The sequence below is a fragment of the Echinops telfairi genome, unplaced genomic scaffold (genome assembly GCF_000313985.2).
Source record: "Echinops telfairi isolate 266 unplaced genomic scaffold, ASM31398v2 ScPeMD7_12;HRSCAF=54, whole genome shotgun sequence".
NCBI lineage: Eukaryota > Metazoa > Chordata > Mammalia > Afrosoricida > Tenrecidae > Echinops > Echinops telfairi.
In genome coordinates this window covers 9429574-9440553 of record NW_022103909.1, presented here as the reverse complement: position 1 = coordinate 9440553, position 10980 = coordinate 9429574, and the positions used below count along the sequence as shown (strand labels likewise).

The 10980-nt window shown below is 40.0% G+C and overlaps 1 protein-coding gene across 1 annotated transcript in view; it reads right to left on the bottom strand.

The window, feature by feature from the left end:
• Positions 1–10980, bottom strand: part of NELL2 (neural EGFL like 2) — a 438054-nt gene that overhangs the window by 304720 nt on the left and 122354 nt on the right. The window lies entirely within an intron of this gene.

The following is a 10980-nucleotide window of genomic DNA, read 5'->3' as shown; positions in this document are numbered from 1 at the left end:
TACAGATCCCTTGAAGTCTGTGTTAACAGTCATCATCATTTTACATGTAAGGAAGCTGATAAGTTATGTAACTTGATCAAAGTTGGATAGCTAGTAAGTAACGGAACCAGCAATTGATTCAAATCCAAGTAACTTGATTCCTGATCCTGTATGCCAAATTATTCAATATTCAAAAGACATTATAATAAGCCTATTTTATCTGAACCAATATTTTTTTTAAATACCCACTATCATTGAGTTGTTTTCAACCATGATTGCTCTGTATACAGTTTCCAAGGCTGTGAATCTTTATATTAGCAGACAGCCTCATCTTTCTCCCACAGAGAAACTGGTGGTCCTGATCTTCCAACCTGGTAGTTAGTAACCCAACATCTAACACACATCACCATCAGGGAGCCTTATTTATGCAAATCAAAAGGGAAAACTAAATTGACTGCCAACAAGTCAATTCTAACTTACAGTGACTTACAGATGAGAGTTGATGAGGTAAGAAAACAGACATTGTAAACTAAGTAAGTTTAAAACAATCAGATGTGGCCAATCAGAGATGGTAGGCTCAGAAGATATATTGTACAGGCTGTCGACAGCAAAGACTCAAGAAACTAAGTGAAATGAATATGGATGGTGATGTTGGAATTCTGAAATCCAAAGGAAAAGATAAAGATACAGATTATTACTGAGTCAAATAAGAAGATGAGTGGAAACAGCAAACAAGGAGGCATACAGAGTGGTAAATAATCAATAGACCTGGAAAGGTGCTGACGTATGCAAGTATTACAAGAGTTCCATTCAGGACAGTGGGTTGTTCTGGGTTGACTAGAGAAACAAAATTCATAGACACTCATATGTGTATAAGAAAAAGCTTTAGAAAAAGAGTAATTGTATATTAAGAAACCATCCCAGCCCAGTCCAGATTAAGTCCATAAGTCTAACATTAGCCCATATATCCGATACCACTCTGTAAATTCCTCTTCAGACTCACACAATACATGCAATAACACAGAATGCAGGAAGATCACAAGCCAATGGGTGGGAAAGTCTTGTGGACCCAATGGTGGGGGCAGCATCTCAGCACTGACGAGGGTCTCCATGTGGCTCCTCCACCTCCAGGGCTCTGGCTCCATCAGCTTAGCTCCATGTGACTTGTCAGCAGGAAGATGAAGCAGAGAGTGTGGGTCTGACCTCCTGTGACCTGTTTATCTCCATCATGCTTCCAAATGAGGTCATCAAGCTGTGACCTGACTGACAGGCCGAACTCCACCCCTTCACTCTTAATAGTCTCAAGCTGACATCAGATTATGTCTACCACGGACAGGAACCAGATAAACAGCTCTGGCCATCGAGGATGACACCTGCATTCACACCATTGACTAGAACCAAGGAAGCATGATTTCACCCCTTAACCTACAAAACCTCCCAGTGACCTGAGACCCAACTCCTCAACCTCCACCCATCAGGCGATCAGTCCTGCCTCTTCCTATAAACCCTTCTCAACTTGGTATTCCACCTGTTCACCTTTCCCAAGTATAGCCTTACTGAGCACCATCTATCACTGTCCCAGACTTTTGTGCACTGCAGCCTCCGGGTGCATAGTACACAATCCCACAGAGCAAGTGTTCATTTACACCACCTGTGCAATCAGTAGTAATCACTCCCCTGCCTGTGATACTCAGTGCATGTTCCCCCAGAGCAAGTGTTGCACCCAATCTCCATGGCTGACAGAGGCCATCCCTACAGCTCTATGGTCAGCAGTATGTATATGTGAGGATTGGACCCTGCACAACACTCCCATTGCTTCAGTAGTCAGCAGTCAGTGTCCGTGTGCTTAGCAGTGCAAAAACCCACAGAGTAGGCATACCATTCATGCCTTATCTGTGATTGACAGTGCCTACCTGTGTCACATCTGCAGAGTGAGCATCACATTTCCACTAGGGCTTGTTTTCTGGCTAGCACATGCCCTCATGCTAGCTCACCTCCTCCCTCGTTCCCAATCACTGGTTTCTATTTCTTTCTCCTTCACTATCTTTATGTTTTCCCGATCACAGGGGAGCCAGTCACGCTACATAGCTAGACCAGATACTCCTCCTGCCCCAGCAACTCCAACACTAGATAAATGACTCATGTTGGCCAACATCCACTAAGCTTGCCCACCGTTAGATTATAAGACCAAAAAAGTGACTTGTGTCTAAGCTCCCACTGCTATCAAATCTATGCAGATACAAGAGATGAACATCCTAATGCTGCCAAACTAGCAGGATGGCACAACAGTCCCGTGGCTTAGATATTTAAAGGAAAAAACGTCATGCGCCAATCCAACGTACAAAGAACATACAATACAATAACAACCGAGTATCTCACAGACAATACATGAGGAATTTATAAAAAAATTATACTTAGGGTCCTTCCATAAATTAACACTTTGCTGACCAGTTATTTCAAGCAAAAACATCCAGCTCATATGAAGACCTATTGTACTTTCAGGTCTACAAACTGCATAAATGGCTATAAATGCAGACATAAGTTAGCATTGGACTGCAGTTCATTCAGGCAAGAAAACACAGTGGACTTTTGATCGAACAATAAAGAAAAAGACCAAGAAAATTAAATAAAAAAAAAAACCCCACCAAGGAGATCATTCACGACATTCCTATCAGTTTATCATACTGCGGTGGCTTGCATGTTGATGTGATGCTGGAAAATACACAAATGGTATTTCAAATATCAGCAAGGTCAACCAAAGTGAACAGGTCTCAGGAGAACTCTGCAGCCCATTTCAGAGGCAGCAGCCACTGACAGCCTCCTGAAGGGTATCAAAACAGCGTCAGATCTTGAATAGAAACAGAACACTGTCACAGATAGTGCCAGAATATGAGCCCTCAAGTCAGAAGGTACTCCAGACATGCCTGAGGAAGTGGGCTTCTCACAGTAGAGCTGAGCTTAATGATGTGGCTGGAGTAAGTCGGTGGGGATAAAGCCTTCAAAATCTTCATTTGCTGATAGGGCATCATGCAAAATGAGAAGAAACAGCTGCAAAAAAAAAAAAATCTACCAATAATCAGAACTTGGATTGTATGAAGTATGAAACCAGGAAAGTTCAGTCTTCAAAAATGAAGTGGAATGCATAAAGATCAATGTTCTAGGCACTAATGGGCTAAATTGGACTGGTATCTGGCATGTTGAATCAGAAATGCATGTTTCCTATTCTGGCAATGGCACAAGGAAGAAGCATGGCATTGCATTCATCATCAAAAAGGACATTCCCAAAGCTCCCTTGAAGTATAATATTGTCTGTGATAGCGTTATATCTATGTGCATTCAAGGAAATCCAATCAATACAAGTATTATTCAAATGTATACACCGACCACTAAAGCTACTGATACACAAATTGAAGAATTTTACCAATATCTTCCGTCTGAAATTGCTCCAACATGCAATCAAGATACATTGATAGTTACTGGTGGCCTGAATGAAAAAGTTGGAAAATATTATCTTGGTGATAGAAACCAAGGTGAAGATTGCATAATAGAATTTTGTAAGACCAATGCTTGTTTCTGGAAAATACTGTTTTCTCAACAACACAAATGGTGATTATGCACATGGACTTCTTCAGATGGAAGACAGAGAAATCAAATTGACTACCTCTGCTGATAGAGATGGTGAAGGAGCTCAAAATCAGCAGCTAAAACCAAGCAAAGGGCTGACTGTGGAACAGACTATCAATTGCTCATATGTACGTTGCAGTTGAAGTTGAAGAAAATTAAAACTAGTCCATGGGAACCAAAATGAATCCTTGAATATATACCAATTGAATTTTGAAAACATCTAAATAGTAGATTTGCTGCAGTGAACATTAATGATAGAAAACCTGTTGAGCTGTGGGAAGACATCAAGAACACTATGCACGAAGAAAGCCTGTGTGACCATGAGGTGTTGAAGGGTCCAGGTATCAGGCATCAAAGAATAAAAAACCATATCATTGTAAATGAGGGTGAGTGCAGAGTGGAGACCCAAAGCCCATTTGTAGACAACTGGACACCCCCTTACAGAAGGGTCATGGGGGAGGAGATGAGCCAGTCAGGGTGTAGGGTAGCAATGATTAAACATACAACTTTCCGCTAGTTCTTTAATGCTTCCTCCCCCACTATCATGATCCCAATTCTACCTTACAAATCTGGCTAGACCAGAGGATGTACACTGGTACAGATAGGAATTGGAAACACAGGGAATCCAGGACAGATGATCCCTTCAGGACCAGTGTGGAGAATGGTGATACCTGGAGAGAGGGTGGAGAGAAGGTGAGGTAGAAAGGGGAAACTGATTACAAGGATCTACATATAACCTCCTCCCTGGAGGATGGACAACAGAAAAGTAGGTGAAGGGAAACGTCAGACAGTGTAAGATATGACAAAATAATAATTTATCAATTATCAAGGGTTCATGAGGGAGTGGGGAGTGGGGAGGGAGGGGGGAAAATGAGGAGCTGATATCAAGGGCTCAAGTAGAAAGCAAATGTTTTGAGAATGATGAGGGCAACAAATGTACAATGTGCTTGACACAATGGATGTATGTATGGATATGATAAGAATTGCATGAGCCCCCAATAAAATGATTAAAAAGAAAAAAAGAAAGACAGAAAAAGAAAGAAAAGATCAAAGTCAATGTGAGAAGACATGTTGAAAGTTGCTCTTAATAGTAAAGTAGCTATGGTCCATGGAAGAAATGATGAAGTCAAATAACTGAACAGAACATTTCATCAGGCAGCTCAAGAAGTCAAAATAAAATACTAAAATAAAAGGTGCAAAATCTTAAGTTTAGAAAACCAGAAAGAACATCTTTAGCAGGTTGAAAAAAAGAAGAAAGAAAATAAATGCAAGCTTTAAGTTGCAATATTGAAAGATTCTATGGGTAAAATATTTGGTGATGCAAAAAGCATTAAAAGTAGATGTGCCAAGAAGAATCAGTCAACGTCCCACCATTTCAGGGGGTAGCACATGAGCAAAAACAAATGAAGTACAGGCTGCACTGAAAGCATTAGCCAAAAACAAGGATCCGGGAATCGATGGACTAGCAACAGAAATATTTTAACAAGCTGATGAAGCACTGAGAGTACCCACTATTCTATGCCAGGGAGGATGGAAGGCAGATACTTGGCCAACTGACAGGAAGAAATCCATATTTGTACCCATTCCAAAGACAGGAGACCCAGCAGAAGGAGTAATTGATAGAACAATATCATTAATAACAATTGCAAGCAAAATTTTTCTGAAGATCACCCAGCAATAGTTGCTGCAGTACATTGACAAGGAGCTGCCAGAGATTCAGACTGGATTGAAGAGGATATGGAACAAAGCATATCATTTCTGATGTCAGATGGATCTTGGCTCAAAGCAGAGAATACCAGAAAGATGTTTGCCTGTGTTTTATTGATTGTGCCAAGGCATTCAACTGTGAGGATGGTAACAATGGATAGCCCTTAGAAGCGTGGGAATTTCAGAACACTTCCTTCGCATTTGTGGAAACAGAACGAGGGAAGACTACATGGTTTAAAACCAGGAAATGTGGGCATCAGGGTTCTATCTTCTCGTCATACTTATTCAATCTGTAGGCTGAGTAAATCATCAAAGAAGTTAGGTTCTTTGAAGAAGAATGCGGCATCAGGATTGGAGGAAAGCTGATTAACAACTTGTCATATGCAAATGACACAAACTTGCTTGCTGAAATGGAGGACTTGAAACACCTGCTGGTGAAGATCAGGGACTGCAGCCTATACTATTGATTACAACTCAATGTAAAGAAGTCCACAATGCTCACATCTGGACTGACAGGTAACATCATATAAATGGATGAAAGATTCAGGTTGTCAAGAATGTCATCTTTTTGGATCCACAACCAATTCTCATGCAGAAGTATCTGTCAAGAGAGCAAAGGACGCATTGCATTGGGTGAATCTGCTGCACAAGACCTCTTTAATATGTTGGAAAGCGAGGATGTTACTTTGAAGACTAAGGTGTGCCTGACCTAAACCAGGTATTTTTCAATTGCCTGATATGCATGTGGACGTTAGATATGGAATAAGGAAGACTAATGAAGAAACGATCCATTTGAAATGTGGTGCTGGTGAAGAATGTTGAAAATACCACGCAGTGCCAAGAGTGCAAACAGATCTGTTTTGGAAGAAGTAGAGCCAAAATTCTCCTTGGAGATAGGGATCGTGATACTTCATCTCACATATGCAGGACACGTTATCCGGTGATACTCGTTCTGAGGGAAGAGCAGCATGCTTGGCAGAGGAGCAACGCAAAAGGAAAGGCCCTTCAGGAGGCGGATCGCACAGTAGCTACAACCCTGGGCTCAAACACAAGAACATCTGTATGCCTCGAGCAGGACCGGGCAACATTGTGCTCGTGGTACCTAAGGATGCTTGGAGTCAGAAGGGACTCCAGAACACCCAAAAAGAACAACAAGGAAGTCATAGCCAAAATTAAGGACAACACAGTCACAACTTTAGAAAATTTCAGAAAACAAAACAAGAAATGTTGAGAGAATAAATGAAAACTTAGAAAGTATCCGAACTGTAGAAGACAAATACTAAATTCAGAAGGACCAAATTTATACCAAATTCACGGCCACTGGGGTGGTGTAGAACTGTGCTTGTGAGTTTCTGAAACTCTAACTGTTAACGAGAGTAGAAACCCCTATCTTTCTCCCATGAAGAATTATGTGGGACACCAAAAAGTCATACATGTAATGTATAATCAGAATAGGAAGAGTCATAGACAAAAACAAAAAGCACCTATAAATTTGTTTAACATTGGTTGGAAGAAAACTTCCGTAACATCATGATAGATGATGAAAAGTTATGCATAACATAGATGAATCCTGAAAAACATTATGCAAGTGAAATAGGCCAGATAGAAAAAGATAGATAATATTTTTTATGAAACATCTAGCAGAGCAAATTAGTAGAGCTAGAAAGGAGAACTGGAGTTCTGAGTGATGCGGAGAGAAGGACATGGAGAGTTATTGCTGAATGGAAATCGTCTTTGGGGTGATGCAAAAGTTCTGGAAAGAGTTAGTGGGGAAGATTGCACCGTGTGAATTAATTAATGCGACTAGGTGTCCAGTTATCTCACATATAGGATTGCTATGCATTGGAACTGACTCAACAGCCCCTAAAAACATTAACTTATATACACTTAAAAATTATGAAAAAGGCAAAATTAATTATATATGTATATTTTTAAATATATGTACAATAAAAGTATGTTTTTTAATGACTTAAATTAAGTGCAACAGATGGCTTTAAAGAAAGAGGTAGGCTGGCAAAGCAGTCCTTTCAGATGGAATTTATCTGGGGCTTGTAACTAATTGTGTGGAAAATGGAGGCAATACCTCATCTCACAGGAGCTATGGAAGTGCTCTGACTTCATTATGGTTGTGATTATTATTACCTTAAAGATCTGGCATGACATGCATCACTTTGGATTTTATCTTGTGTCTATTTCTACCACAGCAGCTGCAAGGTAGGGCATAAAAGGTTAAGTCTCTCCTTCCCACACTTCGCTTTGGGAGCGTCAAATAAAGAAAAGGGGCAGGCGTGGTCCTTTTTTGACTTGTTTCCCAGAACAGTCACTTGCTTGCTGTTCACCAGTATTTAGCTTAGGATAAAGAACCGAAGTTAGAGGAAAAATATAAAACAGGAGACAAAATAAGGCTGCTCAGAATTGCATAAACAACTCTAATGAAGTGAGCCTGAAAGAATTAAATTTAAAAAAAAAAACAACAACTAAGAAATGACCAGCCATGTGCAAAGTAACATTCAGCAGTTAGGCTGTGTGTTTTACCTTCCATGAGCTTTAGAAGCGGCGAATACTGTAATAAATAGGTGATCCCTTCAAAGAGTTCTGAAGAAAGAAACATCTGATTAGTTTTTTATGTCATTAAAGGGGCTATTTTGCCCAAGGTTTCAAGGACATCAGGCAGTGCATAGGCTCGAGAAGAAAGATGTATGTTTGTGCTTTAAAAACTAAGCCCAATAGGACTTCACTGATGGTCTACTGAAAGGAAGTGCTCGCATTCTGACAGCGATAGCACTAGGGAAACGAACATGGGAAAATGAGGCTGCTCCTCATCATATTAACACAACTGTGTAGACACACGGGTAAGAAAAATAGCGTGGATACACACATACAAACACACAATGATTGCTTTCTCTCACTTTAACCAACCGTGAAAATCTGCATCCACTAAACAAGTTAATTAGGGTCATTATATTCATCTTATTTTAAATATCATTTGCCTTTCATAAGAGGGGCCCTAGTGGCGTAGTAAGGTATGCTTTGGACTGCTAACCACGAGGTCCGCAGTTCAAAACCACCAGCTTCTCTGAGAGATAAAAATGAGGCTTTTTACTTCAGAAGAGATTTACAGTCCCAGATGCCCATAGCAGCAGTTCGGTTCTCTCCTGCAGGGTGGCCACAAGTCAGAATTGACTCAACGGCAATGGGTTTGATTTTGACCTTTCCTAAAATAATGTTTTATACAAGTTTTCAGAACCACATCTCTTGAAATATTTTTAGTGATTTGTTTTAAAATTATGCTTTGATAAGATACTTCCCCAAAATCCGACTACTATCTTACCACATTTCCCTTGGGGAAAAAATTTTATGTATGTTACCTGAAATTAAAATACAAAAACAAATATTGGCACAAACCCTCTCTATTTCATGGCAATTATCCAGTTTATTGCTGGCTGTGACCAAAGAAACAAAGTCACTTTATTAAAGTTTAGCTACGTAAAATGAGAGTTTAAAATAAATTATTTTGGCTCTTTCTTTTTTCAGTTATTTTGTTGTGCCCTCATTGATTGCTTTCCCCTAGCTCACACTATTTTACATAAAATGCAAATATAATCTATTTTCAGTCATTAACACAGTTTGCGATAAATACTTTGCATTCATAATTCTCAAAAATATTTTAATTCAAGTTTTGGGGAAGATTCAAGCATTACTCTGATTGAGTAGGCCTCTTACTATTAGAAGCAGAGAAAAATGGTAAAAGCAGAACTGAAATTCACTGTCTATGACTAATGCATTTATCACAATGGTCCATTATTTCAATCAGCCTGTCTCTAATAAAATGAACATGACTTAATGCAGCTCTGTCAGATTCACTGATGATATAGGCGTATGGGCAGAAAGACAAATAAAAGAAGTTAACACAGAAAGTGTGATCCTGCTTTTGCCATGATATGAAGATAAAGTCAAACAAAGGACCTTTCTTCCTTCTGTCTCTAACCATCTACAGAGAAAACTACAGAACCTCATCACAAGCTCCTAGTCATTGAGAGAAGTCCACAAGAACTCAGATCATGCCTTACCAAGGAATTTAGCTGGTGACATGTGTAAGGGCTATTGCATTCAATCCTCCCTGCTTCCGCCAAATGGATTTGACGAGGCTAATGCGGCTTTATGAAACAGATTGACTTCAATGTAAAGTCTAATAAAATTAAATGTAAATGAGCTCCCGAGAGAATTCAATCAATGGACTACCGAGCCACCTCCAGATTTTACCCTGCTCACTTGTCCCTACCACCAGCAGTAACACATTGCTACTGTGTGGGCAAGGAGAGATGGCAATGCTAAAAGTAGGGTAAACATAAAAACAATCTAACAATAGCGGCTGTTGATTTTCTCTCTGTGTGTACGCATGAATATACTTACACACACACACAAGCCTGACATATTCCATTAACAAACTTTACAACCCATTGTTTCTCTTCCTTGTACTCATTATTATTAGTGTATTTATTTTAATTGTGGCAAAAATACACACAACAACAACAAAAAAATACACACAACAGTCTCCAATTCCACAACTTCTATGTGAATAATTCAGTGTTATTGATTATGTTCTTTATGTTGTACAACAATTATTGATATCCTTTTCAAAATTAACAACCCACTTGTTATAAATGTTACAATTCCTTTGTACAAAATTAACACAAAATTCTTTAGTAAGAATTTAAGTCCATTATTTTAAAACACAAACAACACAGATGAAATGCTTTCCTATAATTGAATGAATCATATAGAACTCATTTGAAGATACCTCCATGATTCAAAGTGCATGCCGTAGCGTCAGCAGTGAACTACGACAAGGCAAGAGAGCCTCCTGCTTGGGAGTTGGAGCCTTCCCCTGCTCCCTGAATTAGGTGTGAAGCCCTTGTCCACACTGGATGGGCAAATAATATGTAGACTTCTGTGGGCTAATGGAGCAACCCATCATCTGCTGTTGCAGATCACCTTGGCTATGGACTTTCTCGGTCACTGTGGATGAATGTGTGCCCTTCTTAACCTATTTCAGAGGTATTCATATCAAGGAGTGCAATGAGTGAAGTGCCTTCCAGTATGTCTCTTACACATCTTTCCTCTATTATTGTCACTACAGAGAAGAGATGCTTTTAAGAAAAAAAACTCCATGGCAGCGCACAAGTATAGCATTATACTTGTAATATGCTAATACATATAGAGGGGGTGGGGGAAAGAACCAATGAAAACAGAGGTATTCTTTCTACTTCCATCATTTCTGAAAGCGAGTTAGCTTGCCCAGATTTAGCCAATGGAGGGTGGTTATTTGTGACGGCAAACCTTTACGTTTACCAAACACACACACACACACACACACACACACACACACTCACACCTTAAACAGTCTGCTCACCTTTGGGCTCCTTAAAAGCAGCAGTTTCTTAAACACGCACACAGGAGCATGTGCGCGTGCCTTCGTATACACACACACACACACACACACACACACCACCACCCACACACCCCACCTTCTGACACCAAACGGTAAAGATCATTTCGATTCTGTTATCAGTTCTGTTCGGCTCTGCACCACTTCCGCTGGGACACCGGCTGTACATGCAGCACTTCTTCCGCTGACCCCAACCACGGGACTGACAGGCAAGTTAACCA